The sequence below is a fragment of the Cryptomeria japonica genome, chromosome 7 (assembly GCF_030272615.1).
Source record: "Cryptomeria japonica chromosome 7, Sugi_1.0, whole genome shotgun sequence".
NCBI lineage: Eukaryota > Viridiplantae > Streptophyta > Pinopsida > Cupressales > Cupressaceae > Cryptomeria > Cryptomeria japonica.
In genome coordinates, this window is record NC_081411.1 from 699,739,108 (window position 1) to 699,755,022 (window position 15,915).

Sequence of the window (15,915 nt, forward strand, 5' to 3'; positions counted from 1 at the left end):
CAAGTGCCTCTCAACCATCCACATTGACCTAGTGTGTACAGGTCCACATAATTCAATCTCCTCAGCTTGGTGTATGAGGTAGTGTTCTTGTGCATTGAAAAAAGCTGAAGGTAGACACCTTTGCATTTCACACATTAGATGAGGAATTTTTCTCTTCCAATATTTTATATCTTCTTTATGAATTTCTTTATATGACAACCACCTACAAGATATTCAAGACGCAAAAATATATATTACATAACAAGTAAAACAAATTGCAAATATCACTACTTACCTCATGTATTTTCCAAGATCATATATGACTTGCTTGACATTATTGTCGAAGTGGTCTGGGAGAGATAGAGGTAGAATGTACTATAACCATTATTAAATTATATTTTCATTTTTTTCTAACATAATACAATGAAAATTACATACACAGTATATAAATATATAGTAAATACACAAGAAAATGAATTACCTTAATGAAGGTATGCCAATCATGCATTTTCATCCCTGGCCCAAATTCACTTTTCTTTGATATGAAATTGTTTATGTTCGCAACAAATCCTGTGTGAAATCGAATTTTTTGTATTACTTATTTTATAGCATTGCTTTGTTGGTTCGTTAATAACCAAAGAAGGTCACTTATATTAATCTGGTCTCTATGGCTATTTGATTGAATGACATTTTTCATTGCATGATTGGATTCCTGAATGTCACTACAAATTTTGACAATTTTTTCTTTGTCACGCCTTCTATCCAATATTTTCCATAATGTCTCTGTTATATTATTTCCAATATGCGTAGTATCAAACAAATGCATAATTTGTAACTGCTCGTAGTAGGGCAACCTACTAGATTGTCGGGGATAACTTTTTAGTCCCTTAAGAGGGTGGTCGTTAATGCCTTGATGACTTTCACGATCATCAATCACATCATTAGTAAACAAAACATGATAGAAAAGATGTTTTATGACATAAACCATTAGATGGAATGGCATTACCTTGATGATTAATTCTATTATATTCCAACTTCCATAGGTGAGGTGTCATTCTTTGTGGCTTTGATGTATTCTCTTCTTTCCCATTGAAAAGATGTTTTTCAATATTTCGATAATTATGATTTTTGTGGAGAAAGTGCCTATACTCATCAAACACCTTCTTTCCTAAACTTTTTGAATGATGATATTTCATCTTTGGACCACAAACTGGACATGCAAATTTTCCCTTTATTTGAAGACCTACAAGATAATGTATAATTGGATTAAATATGTTTTTTTTTAATTATAATTATCATGTGCAACTTGAACACTATAACATACCACAAAAATGTGTTAGCCCTGGGGCATCGTGTATTGTCCATACAAGCATCACATGGAATTGAAATTGTCTTTGTCCTATTGGTCTAGAGACATCATACATAGTGACACCATTCTATAACTCCATCAACTCATCGATAAGAGACTCAATATATACATTCATATCTTTAACTTGGTACTTACCTAATCGAATGAACATAAATATTACATAATTATTATGACCATTTTATTGCAATATTTATAATTAAATGTAGATGATTATTAAATGATAAAATACCTGGAACAATCATTGCCAACATTATGTGCTCCCTCTTTATTGACATCCATGGAGGAATGTTATTTTTGGTAACAAAAACATGCCACACCGAGTAAACAAATCTCAGCTCTCCAAATGGATTGACACCGTCCGCTACCAATGAAAGCCTAAGATTACGAGGTTCTTCTTTAAAGTGTGGCCACTTTTCCTCTATGTCCATAAATGTTGAACCATCTGTAGGCATTCAAATAATGTCATCTCGACTTCTATTGCATGCATGGTAATCCATAAATTGTGCCAAGCTAGTGCACTTGAATAATTGTTGCATACGTGGAATAATGAGAATATAATGAAGAACCTTGCGAGGCACCTTTTTTGTTATTTGATCTGTTTGATATCTACTGTTATGATATTCGGGGCATTCAGTTCAAAATTCATGTTGTTTGTGATATATAATATGATTATTGGGATAAGCATCTATTGCTTGATACTCCATTCCAATATCTTTCATAATGGCAGATAATTCTCGGTATGAGCGAGGTAGAATATTTGATGGTGGTAACAAAAACTCACCTATCAATCTACAACAAAAAAATATAATTTGTTAATATAAAGAATATTAATGGTACACGATTCACCATTTATTAACTATAATGACATATATGACATACCTTAACATACGTGAGATTGTTATGTTGGATAAACCATTCATAACCTTCAAGTTCACCAACAACAATACAATGGAGAGAAGAGTTGTCTAGGAGCCTTCGCAAAGGGCCTCATATGCCTTCTCAAGTAGACGTAAATCATGAACAACATCAAGGTCATCTTGATCAACATGATCAGCTGCACCAGTACTAAATGTGTCATGGATCAATGTATTTGTACCATCATCTTCAATTGTGTTTTGTGGCTCATGATCATCATCTTCCATGGGATCATTATCTTCAGTTTCGATATTCACACCTCTATGTTCGTCCAATTTGAAAACCATATTCTCCAGGTTGTGTTGATCCATATCATGTGCTTTGGGTTGCTTGACCTATATAAAAATTATCAACATAAATAAACCATGATCATGATCTCATCATCAAGTGTCTTATGTATATAAATTGTTAAAACAATATAATGAAAAACTTACCAATGGATGATAATCATGTCCCCCTTCAATGTGACCATGCAGCCTATAATATTTCTTAGCTATTTTGATTAGAAGTCTTCTAGTCTTTAACCCCTTACAAATTTTGCAAGGACAATAACATTTTCCATCACCTTTTCTTTTCAATTTAGAACACAATCTAGCAATTGTCTCCTTATTTTGTTGTTCATTGATATTATTTGACATGGTCTTTCTTCACAGGCAAAAAAATTGAGCTATAGAACTACTTATATAGAAGTTGAAATGTTAGTTACGAAATGATGTTTCAGTATAATATACCAAATTAAATTACTTGAACATGGAAATAATTCAAATTGAACCAAACCCATTTAACTCTTCTTTTTCATCTCAAAACATATCTAATGGCTTTGTGGTGATTTAGAGCAAGTGATATGCCAATTGCTTTGTGGTATGCAATCCTTATATCATAACTTAAGTTGACTAATATCTAATTGGGGTAGTCCATGAGTGTCTAATGTAAATTCATTATCAATGTTGTGAAGTCATAGAGAGTATGGTGATAGTCATCCTTATAGGATCCTCTCAATACTATCCAAATTAGTGACAAGTAAGACAAAATTCTCAGTCACACCTTGGGTGCAAGTGAATGGTATTATATATACTTTTGGGATGAACACCATTAAGATTCATAGACCCAAGTTAGTCTAAAAGGAAAGTAATTATCCATTCCCATGCTCATGCATACTTACATGACTAAAGCTACCCTTGTGTATCCTAAACATTGGAGAGACCTTATTTGACTTGCCTAATCAATGTGGTTGCTGCCCTAATATGAAATACTGATTTCTACCCTTGCCTTTGCATCAAACTTCTCACATCATGTTTCTTCAGCAAAACACACTATTCCCAATCTTCCTCAATACCCTCAATGGAGGGGCATGTATAATGGTTTCAACATACAAAGTCAATGATCATACACTCCATTCTTCTAGACACCCTTAGATACATTACTTGGCTTCTAGGCTTGGGAAAACTAATATGAATTGAGCCAACACCATGAGGATAGGGTCAAGTATCATGGCAACTAATCATAATTCATGAAGACATGGTTCACACCTAAGTGTTGGCTCTCAACAATGCCACACTTCCAAAATTGTTAGTCTCAAGACTTCTCCTATTGGGTCAACACTCATTGATGGCCACAAGGCTAAATCAATGTATCTAGGCTTAAAACTCCTTACTCTAGGCTTGGAGGACCCTACACAAGGTCTATGAACACTCACTTGGTATTACAATAGAAAGAGCCTTCCTCTAGAACTTTGTTTGCAACACACACATCATTGATAATCATTGTTATGATGGATGGTCTATTAGGACAGTAAATAAAATGCTTATTCTTTTTCCACCCTTTGAAAATACAAGAAGGTATTTGACTTGGCAGGGTCCCCACACATCACTTCAACACCAAACATTAGGCAATTCAACCTTTTGCCTTCTCAATGCATATTTTTTTGTCTTTCACTGGTTTTCTCGGTCTGATACATAGGGATATCAGACCTTTCATGGCATCATCACACGCGCAAACTTCCCAAGTCTAAGGTATTAAATACATTTCACCTAGCACTATCTGGTACAAATTATTGTGTCCTATCCATATAGGATGTTTGCACACCGCACTATCATCCTTGACTCATGTGTATGATGCAGAGGTAGGGGCATGTATAATGGTTTCAACATACAAAGTCAATGATAATACACTCCATTCTTCTAGACACCCTTGGATACATTACTTAGCTTCTAGGCTTGGGAAAACTAATATGAATTGAGCCAACACCATGAGGATAGGGTCAAGTATCATGGCAACGAATCATAATTTGTGAATACAGGGTTCATACCTAAGTGTTGGCTCTCAACAATGCCACACTTCCAAAATTGTCAGTCTCAAGACTTCTCCTATTGGGTCTACACTCATTGATGGCCACAAGGCCAAATCAATGTATCTAGGCTTCAAACTCTTTACTCTAGGCTTGGAGGACCCTACACAAGGTCTATGAATTTTACCATTATAATTATTTTTTAATGGAGGGGGATCTATATTATCATTTCCAATATAGTGTTATGCATATTCACGAAAATAAAGGTAAGTGGAAAGAGTCACATCCCAAAGTCAAAACAAGACAATAGCTCAAAACAAAAAACAATTATAACAAGACAACTAGGAGGAGGAGGTTATCCCTAGTCATTTGTTTTGCTCTTTATCTACAATTTCTTGTTTTGCATATGTCACTTGAAACTACACTTCTATGACCCTATTGCAGACAATAGGAATAATTTTGTACAATTAGTAGTAGCACTATCTTTTCACCCAACTATAGTGAAAGTCCCAAATCATCTTTGGTGGTTCCTTAGTGAGAATACAAATGTGTCTCATGTAGCATAGGAGCTCATTTTCTATGTGAAAATCAAGAACCTACCACCTAACTGTGAATTTTTGGTATATGTCAAAGAATTCAAGATCTCTAATGCTAAGTTAAGGTCATTCTAATGTTTCATGCTTGCAAGAACCAAGTGTTGTTTTCAAAGTTGTAGATGAAAGATAAGTCAAGCAGTGAACAACCATATCAATACTCTCATTCTTGTGTCAAATGTTCAATTGAAAAAAAATGTTGTAGGTACATGGAGCACCTTTGATGATGGTAATTTTAGAACTCAAGTTTGCATGAACTGCAGAGGCTTGTAATAAGTATGCATGCCTATCTCCTTACCCAAAATGTAATCCTTCCATTGCATGCAAACCTAAATGATAGCATATATCTCTTTGTTATATTTTAGGTACTTACCCGCTATGTTATAAAACATCTTGTTATGGTAAATAGAAAATGTCTCAGGTGACACTATGTTAGAAATGGCTCACCATTGTAAGTACATGGAGCACCTTTGATGGTCATTTTGCAACTCACCTTGAGTCTACATGAGCTATAGAAGCTTGTGATAAGTATGGATGATTGTCTCCTTCCAATATGTAGTCCTTTCATTGTATGCAGACCTAAACAATAACATAAATCTCTATCATATTTTAGGGCCTTTCTTACCTTTGGGGTTGATGTTATCTTCAACCAATATTTTGACATTTAAAGATGTCATTTTCATCTAGATGTACTGATGATGGATGCTAGACATCACAATTTGTAAAGAACCAATGCTTCTTAGAGTTCTTGATGCCAAGTTTTGAACACAATGTGTGTTAAGTATTGATGTAGTCAAATACAAATTTTCTCTCATAGTTGCCACAAATTTTACTTTTCTTCATTTGTATCTTTTGGAAAAATATTCCTTGATGACCTCCATGAAACCACCCAAACTAAAATTCACCTCCATCACTAAATCAAGTGGAGTTCCTTCAACTCCTCCTTGGCTAGAAAGCTAGCAATCCAACATTGTTGAACTGGAATTCTAATTTAAGTAGGGCAGACATAATTCTCTCTAATATAAGAAATTACAAAGAAATACATCTCCAATTTAGAAATATAATCATCAACAACATCTACATCAGTTTTCTCATCAAACTTAGGGATGTCACAACTTACCTAGGCTCTAAAGGGAGTCCAATTGCCAAATGACCTTTCCAATGGGGCCCACTACTTATTTTGGTTACTTCAAAGCATCAACACAAATCAGTTCATCATCCTTGATCTTTGTTTTCTTCAAGCCGCCTAGATCAACAACTTGAAGGAATTCGAGGAGTTAGTAGCTAGTTCTTCAATATCATTAAATCTCGTCTTTAATTCATATATCCAATATCTGACCGCATTTGATGGTACATGCAAGAGCAACTAGGTTGTGATAGCACTTATCTAAATTAGGCTAGTAATTTGGGGAACAATACACTAGTTGAGAAATTTATTGTACCAAAAGTAAAAATTGAACAAAATAAAATACAAAATTGATAATTACAATATAGTTGTTACATGGGCTTAAGTTGACAGTTGACACTCTTCTTGGGTGCCTTAAGTTTATAGAAATAGGATCTAGAGGGTGTCTTTGAACAAACCAACACAAACACTAACTAAAAGTTGTCATGAGCACTCATTCAAGTGTCTAGACCTGAGGATGAAAACTCATAGTTTTTTTGAAGTCGAGGGACAAAAACCTTATAGATCTTATGACGGAGGACGGAACCCCTTTGGTTGAAGAAGTGTTCTCATGTAGAGCTTGCATTTGATTTTTAATGGTGGCTAAAATTGATGATATTGAGTGTGCATGACACTTATAGATGCCATGGATGTAATCATTTATGTTTCAGTTTGTTGTAGGTGTTGTAGACTTGTAGTAAAATATTGTAATATTGTAATGCCCCATTTAATATAATAGATGACCTGTGATCTAGATTCTTCAAAGTATTGTATTCTCAGTTTGTTGCTACGATTGTGTATGCATGGGTTGTTATCATTGCAATTTTCATATTTTGGTCTATTATTGTTGTGGCAAAAATGTTTTATAAACCATTTTCAACATGATTAATGTAAATATAATTTATAGTATATCTTTCATTGTGGTTTTTCTCCATAATTTGGGTTATCCATGTAAATGCAATATTGGAACAAAATTTTGTGGGTATGCTATTATTTATATGAATGCGATGGGAAACTTCTAGTTTTGTGAGACTTGAGAAAAACAAATTAGGGTTTGTTTATTTTAGGGTTAAATAATGAAGTCTAAAGCATATTTTTAGACTTGTCGTGTCACATTAATATAACCCAGGTATTTTTTGAGGTTCTGGTTAAATATTTAAGTCCAAACTTTATATAGCCAAAATATTTTCATAAGATTTTGTGGTTATGTTTTCCAGTTTATCAATCAAAGATGCTTTGGTGGTTATGTTTTCTATTTGGGGATTCATTGATTAAGCCCATGTATCAGCTTTGTGAAGTCATTTGTAACTTCAAAATTCAAAACCATGGTGGCTATGGTCTACAGATGATAACTATTTATTTCTTATAAGAGTAGAAAATCATAATGGCGAACGCTACAAAATGCTTACATAGGAACTCAAATAATCACCATTTATCAAAACACACTAAACTACTATGAAATTTTCCTTTGATACTTTGGAGAAGAAAAAAGTCGAGCTACTTGCCTTTGACACTTTGGAGAAGAAAAAAGTCAAGCTACTTGAGTCACCAAATGATCCGACTCAATGCAAGATTATATTATCACTGCTACTTGATTTGTACCTAGAAAAGACCTTCTGAGAATCCTCAAGTTCACTTTCTTTCAAAAGTGGATCCGCCAATCAATAGCACACATTACTGTTGACAATTCCAGTGATAACTCAAAAGGAGTGCATGAACTATTAGAAATTTGGGTTTAATAGATTATGGAAAAATATATATTCTGCAATCTTTAATCTATTTGTGAACACTACTGATGAAACCAAATTAGATGCCCTTGATTGCAAATAAAACCATACCTGAGGAGCACGCGGTTGTGGAGAGATTGCTCCATGGGGGGGAGGGAGGCAAGAGTAGCTCTGACATGTGCTTGGTTTTAAAAAAAAATGAACCCATGTTATGTTTTTTTTTTCTTTCAAGTGACCGAGTTAGTCAAAATTCTGACGGATGCCTTTCGTCAGAATTCCGACGAACTCGGGCATTTAAAAAAAAAAATCAAATTTGATCACAATATGCCTTGTCCATCAGAAACCTTCGTTGGAATTTCAGGCCAAATGTATTAGTGTCCACTTCCACAACCATTTTGATGTGCTTCAAATCAATTTCTTTAACTTTCTCTAGGTCCTTTTACAATATCTTTCTTGTCATTTTTATGTTATAGCTTAAATTGTCCTTTTTCTTTCATATTATACTCCATTGCTGATTCAATGTATTTTTAAACTCTCTTCATCACTTTTTATCTCTTTTCACCATGAGCATTAAGGATTTGGAATTCCATTGGTCCTTTTATGCATCCAATATGACTTATTCTTATCTTTCTTCTATTGGTTGCATCTTTTAAAGGATCCATTCAGGATTCCTTGTTTCCATTCGACATCTCCTAGGTGCCTAACCCCCTATTACAAGGCTAGGACCTAAAGGAATCTACCGCTAACCATAGAAAAAATATCTATCTTATTTATAATGCCCCTTTGCAATTATTTTACTCACAGATTGATAGCACTTGTAATTTTGATCTATTCTTTATTCTATTAGTAGGGTACTAGTAATGAAACCAAATGTTGGAAAGGAAAATGGATTCATGAACTAGAGTTCTAAGTCCTAATGTTCTACAAGTTATAATTATACCCCAATGCTTATAATTCATACAATAGTTAGAGGATTTATGGTGGCCTATGTCAAATTATGGTAAGGTAAGAGATTTTTTAATATATTAAATGGGGAGAGGCCCAAACCTTTAGATAACGGCAAACTCATTGAATGAGAAAACCCAAGGGCTAATGAGGGATGAGGGCTCAAGACTAGAAATCCTACTACCAAAAAGGAACAAATTGACCAGGATTCAAGCACCATTAATAAAACCTTGAAAACAAAACAACCAAATCCAACAAACCACAAAAAAAAGACACCCCCATCAAAGGCATAGACTGATTGCCTACCTGGTGGGGGAAAACACCAACTTCCTATCCTGGCAATTTTTTTTTCCTTTCTCTAAGGTTTCTATTCAAACATTTCCTAAAGGAGATGGTCGGGGTATTCAATATAGCCTTCACCTTGGATACAAACTCTTCTAACTCTGTAGTAGTGGAGGACTCCAAATGGTGCCTCTTCTTAGCATTCCTCCTCACATTTTTTTCTTGTATAGATTGGAGAGCAATAGAGTTATTCTCGATCATCTCCATGTTCTTCACAAACATATTCTCCATTTTCATTTTCATGGAATCTTGATTATCATGTAGTGCCTCCACTGCCTCCATCAAATCCTTTGTGTCATCACCATGGTTAACTTTCTCACTAAGCTCCTTCATAGACTTTTCCAACCCTTTCCACTCATCAACTATAGCAACAAATTTACCCACCACCATCCAAGCATCTTGTTCTTTGTCATCTATAAATAAAATTTAGGCTCTAGTGTCTTTGTCAACAAGGGCTTCAAGTATGTTGATTTTATTTTTACCATCTCAAATTATCCCAGAAGCCAACAGATGGTAGGTTCATTCTTGTTGAATCCCTCATAGATTTCATTCACTTTGGTCACAAAGAGGGGATATTCCTCCTTGAATAGACCACTTTGAGGAGAAGAATGAGGAGATTCTAAGGGAAGGAGAGGAGGGAGGGGTAGTATCAATTCTCATCGAGTTATCATGGGTCAAACTAGACTCATTGAACCAAGAAGTCGTCTACTTTGAATCTTGTTCAATAGTAACTAGCATTTTTATAGAGTGTTCACCGATAGGGGGGATTGTGGTTTTTTTTTTATTTAACGGTCCTAGAAGGGTTAACCCAAATGGGATTCTTCTGAGGCTTTGGTAAAGATTTAGGATTAACTAGGTTGATCAGTAACTCAACACAGAGGCTTGATCTAGAAGGATTAATGGTAGGGCTACTCATTGGGGTTGGACCCAGATGGAAATTATAAAAGCACAGAATGAGACCTTAGTGCAAGGGGAGGGTACCTTTAGAATTGGCCACCACAACAAATCAGTATATGGAGGAGAAAATATAAAAGGGAAAGTTTACCTTGACTCTATACCTTAAGAAATTGAGCATTAGGAATAGTTGGGAGTGAAAATGCTTAGCATACCCGTCTAGGGTGAGAAACTTCATCAGGAGTAGAATTGCCTCTCTCCAGATACTCAATAGTGTTGGAAATTTGGAGGAATTGATTATGTGTTGCATTCATGTTTTGTCATGGATGGCAACATCGGTTGTTTTGGTTGTTTACCGGTTTCTGATTTGTTCGAGTAGAGTGGTTGATTATGATATTGATCTGGTAGGATCCGGTATGTTTTGGTTTGTGGAATTGGTTTGGATCTATCATTCATGCTATTTAGATATGTATCATGATCAATTGGTTTGGGATTTGATGACTTAGGAGATATCATTTGTTCTAGTAAGCCTTTTGGTCACTGATAAGGGTTTTACCGACAGGGCTTTGTTGAAGATCTTTTGATGCACATGATAAGTGGTGTTGGTGTGACTTCTAGATGGCTTTCAACATGCTATTGGTTATCTTTTTTATATTCCAGTTCATCAGTGGTATTGTATTTGGTTTATGGCAACCTATTTTGGGTCCGATGTTATCTAGGTTATGGACTGGTTTCCGTAACGTGTTGGAGGATGTTCCTGATGCGTTATCGATGAGATTTAATGATTGGTTTACATTTTTTTTGGCCTAAGTCAACTTGGTTGATCATTGGATTATGGGTTTATGTTATGAACTTATTGTATTATCTTTTAGGTGGCCGACCTAATTGTTTAGGTCCCGGGTTAGTATAAATATGATGTAAGATCTCTTTGTAGATCATGAATGGGTATATGGGTTGACAGAAAAAGGTTATAGAATGATCTGTGTGTTAATAATGTTGTAATAATATGCAGAAGGTTTGGTCGATCATAGGTGATATAATTAGGATTGTAAGAGAGTTTTAAGGCCTCTGACATTGAGCTTAATTAGAACTGTACTCAGGCATAGGAGATGCTATACTTGCAGTACACTCTTCTTTCTGGATTGTAGTATGATATTTATGTACTCAATGAGGCTTCTTTTTGTGATGAGCAGTGTGCTTTAGGCTATTGGCCTTCTTGCATGTGCATGCCCCTCATATTGTAAACACATACTTGTTGCAGAAGTATTATCTAACTATGGGTAGGCTTCCCACCGTGGTGTCATGTGTTACAAATGGATGGTAACTATTCTGTGATTTATGTTTATTTTTAAATGCTTTATCAGAAATTCTTGAATTTGTTTTATGCATTCCAGTATTAAGTTTATGTGTTCTGCTATTAAGGATTTAAATGCTTAAAGTTTTATAATCCAGTGACAACTAATTCACCCCCCCCTCTTAGTTGTCCTCTGGTTATCTGAGATTTCTAACAATCGGTGTCAGAGCTTGGTCCTCTCTGCAAAAGCTTAACCACTTGAGGAAGATCCTATGGCATCTAGTAGTTCAAGTTCATCTTGTTCATCTGCAATTGTTTCCCGGAGAGAAATTCCTAGGCTTGAGGGAACAAATTGCAGGGTATGGAGGATTCAGATGGAGACTCATCTGAGATGTCTTGGAAAGGAGATTTGGGAGATCACTGAGAATGGTGTTACATCATTTAATTTGGCATCTGGAAATCCTCCTCCAGTTGGTCTAGATAAAGAGCTTGAGAATGATTGTAGAGCTAGAGAAGCCCTTTTGTGTGCACTTTCTGATCAACAAATTATGGGACTAACTGACAAATCAACTGCAAAGGCTATATGGGATAAATTGGAGACTCTGAATGAACGTGACCCTAATGTTAAAATTTCTAAACTTGATGGTTATCGGGTAAGGTATGAAAATATGAAGATGGAAGAAGATGAAAGGATTACTGCTTTTATGGAGAGAGTGAATGAGATTGTTTTGGGAATTCAATGTTGTGGTGGATCTTTGAGCGAAGATGAAATAGTTTCTAAAGTACTGAGATCTTTTCCACCGGCTTATAAGATGAAGGCTACTGCAATTAATGAGTTAAGAACTATGGCAAACACCTCTATTAATAGGGATACCTTGGCTGGGAAATTATCTGCTTTTGAGCTTGATGAATTTGGACCTTCTGGAGCTATTAAATCTGAACCTGCTTTTCATGCATCCACATCATGTACTGGCAAGAGTGATTGGAAAACTTTATATGCAAAGGAACTAGAGGACATAAAGAAAGAAGATGAAGAGTTTGAGCAACTTGAAGCCTTATTTTCTAGAAGAGTACCTAAAGGACCGATAGGAAGTAAGTATGAAGGAAAATCACCTTGTAAATGCTTTGCATGTAATAAGATAGGTCATTTTGCATCTAGATGTTCTGAAAGGAATTCAAGATTTGAAGAAAGAGCTAGAAGATCTTTTAGGCCTAACCATGATTATAAGAACAAGCATAAGTACAGGAAAAACAAAGACAAATCACACTACTATGCGGATGAGGAAGGTGTGATTGATTCTGATGATGAACCGACACAAGATTCAGCTAGTGGATCCGACAATGGAAAGGAAAGGGTATTTTTGGCTATTAAGGAAGATTATCCGATACTTGAAGAAAAGGCTCTTGCAGCTAAAATTGAAGACATGGATGAATGGGTAATTGACAGTGGATATTCACATCATATGACTGGAGATAAAAGGAAGTTCTTATCTATGAAAGAATTTGATGGTGGTCTAGTTAGATTTGGAGCTGACAATGCATGTATGATCAAAGGAAAAGGAACAATATCATTGGACGGTAAGTATAATATTGATAATGTTTATTATGTTGAAGGTTTAAGGCATAATATTTTGAGTGTAGGACAATTGGTGGATAAGGGATTTCAGTTATAGTTCAAGGATGGAAAATGCAAGATTATCACTAGATATGATTTGGAAATTGCAACCGGTACATAGACTAAAGGTAATATCTTTCACTTGAACTCCGGTGAGAAGACATGCTTGATTGCACAAATTGATGAGAGTTGGCTATGGCATAAGAGGTTGTGTAATGTGAATTTGATTGCATTGTGAAGATTAGTTCTACTAAGGCAGTTAGAGATATACCTAAGATTGTAAAGCCCTATAATCCAGTATGTAAGGAATGTCAAATTGGAAAGAAATTTGGGATTTATTTTAAGAGTATAGAAGACAAATCTAATGATGTTCTTGATCTTATTCATACTGATTTGTGTGGTCCTACTAGAATCAAAATTTTTCAGGGTGATAGATATTTCATGCTAATTATTGATGATTATTCTAAAATGATGTGGGTTACTTTTCTAAGGGATAAGTATGAAGCATTTGCAAAGTTTAAAATATTTAAAGCTAAAGTTGAGATAGAGACAGGTTTGAAGATTAAATGTTTAAGGTCAGATCAAGGTGGAGAATTCATGTCCAGTGATTTTAATAATTATTGTGAGAAGAATGGGATAAGGAGACAGTTGTCTACACCTCAAACACCTCAATAGAATGGAGTTGTGGAAAGGAAGAACAAAACTATCTTGGATGCAGCTAGAACCATGATGATGGAAGCTAATCTACCTCATATCTACTGGAGAGAATTTGTAAGCATGATGGTATACACATTCAACAAAGTTCATATCAAAGGAGATACTGATAAGACACTTTATGAGTTATGGTTTGGTCATACACTGACAGTTACGTATTTCAGAATCTTTGGTAGTAAATGCTATATCAAAAGAGATGATTCCATTGGAAAGTTTGATCCTAGATGTGATGAAGGAATATTTCTTGGTTATTCTAATGAAAGCAAAGCATATAGATGTTATAACAAAAGATTGTAGAGAATTGTGGAGGGCACAAATGTCAAAGCGGATGAGCAGAATAGAAGTTAAATCAAAACTTATGAGAGAGAACCAGTAGTGGAAATGATCATAACAGAATCGATAGCACCTATATAGGAACAAAATGTTGAACGAGTTACTCCGGCAGTATCAGAAAATTCAAGAGTAACTAAAGATTAGGACAAAGGAACAGAAAATCAAAAGACTCCTAGGTATGTAAGATTGAATCATTATGAAGATCATATCATTGGAGACAAAAGCAAAGGAGTGATGACAAGAAGAAGGTTGGCAGATGATGAGGTATGTTTTATTTCTCAAGTTGAACTGACATCAGTAATTGAAGCTTGTAAAGATGAATATTGGATGAAAGCTATGGAAGAAAAATTAAATCAAATAGAAAAGAATAACACATGGACTTTAGTTCCTCGACCTATAAATAAGAATGTTATTGGTACTAATTTTTTTTTCAAGAATAAATTGAATGAAGATGGACAAGTTGTGAGGAATAAAGCTAGATTGGTTTGTAAAGATTATTCTCAGAAGGAAGGAATTGATTATGGTGAAACCTTTGCACCGGTAACTAGGATTGAAGTTGTGAGATTATTTCTTGCTTATGCTTCTCATAGGAATTACAAGGTTTATCAGATGGATGTTAAGTGTGCATTTCTAAATGGAGATCTTGAAGAGGAAGTTTATATTGAGAAACCTGATGGATTTTCACTTTCAGATGACAAAAACATGGTTTACAAGTTAAGGAAAGCTTTATATGGATTGAAATAAGCCCCTAGATCTTGGTATGCAAGACTCGATAAATATATTTTGAAGCTTGATTTCACTAAAGGTAATGCTGATAGTAATTTATATTATAAGATCACTGATGATGACATATTGATTATTCAAGTCTTTGTTGATGATATCATTTTTGGAGGTGAAGATAAGTTGTGTATGGAATTCTCTAACAATATGAAGAATGAATTTGAGATGTCTATGATTGGGGAGATGGGATTTTTCTTAGGTTTGCAGATTACTCAAACTGATAAAGGTATTTTCATCTGTCAAACTAAGTATGCTAGAGAGCTGTTGAAGAAATTTGGTATGAAAAATTGCAAACCGGTTAGTACTCCTATGGTTACAAGTGAGAAATTGACAAAGAAAGATACATCTACGTCGGTAAATCCTACTAGGTACAAGTCTATGATTGGCAATTTGTTATATTTGACTCAGATTAGACCAGATATAATGAATGTAGTTTGTATTGTATCAAGATATCAGAGTGATCCTAGAGAAAATCAGGAGAGTGCATTGTAAAGAATTTTCAGGGAACAACTGAATATGGTTTGTGGTATCCTAAAAATGATGACTTTACATTATGTGCATATACAGATGCAGATTGGGTTGGAGATGTTGATGACCAGAAGAGCACATCTAGTGGAGCTTTCTTTCTTGGAAAGAAACTTGTTTCATGGATCAACAAGAAGCAATCATGCACTTCTTTATCTACTGTTGAAGCTGAATATGTTGCTACTACTACTAACTATACACAAGTTCTATGGATGAAGCAAATGTTGAAGGATATAAAGGTGGATTGTAATAAACCAATATTTATTCACTGTGATAACTCTGTTACTATTGATATATCAAAGAATCTGGTATTTCATTCTAAGACAAAGCACATATCTATCAAGTACAACCTTTTGAAGGAGAAGGTGGAAGCAAATGAAGTCAAACTGGTTTATGTGAACATGAAAGAGTAGATTACATATATTTTCACTAAACCTT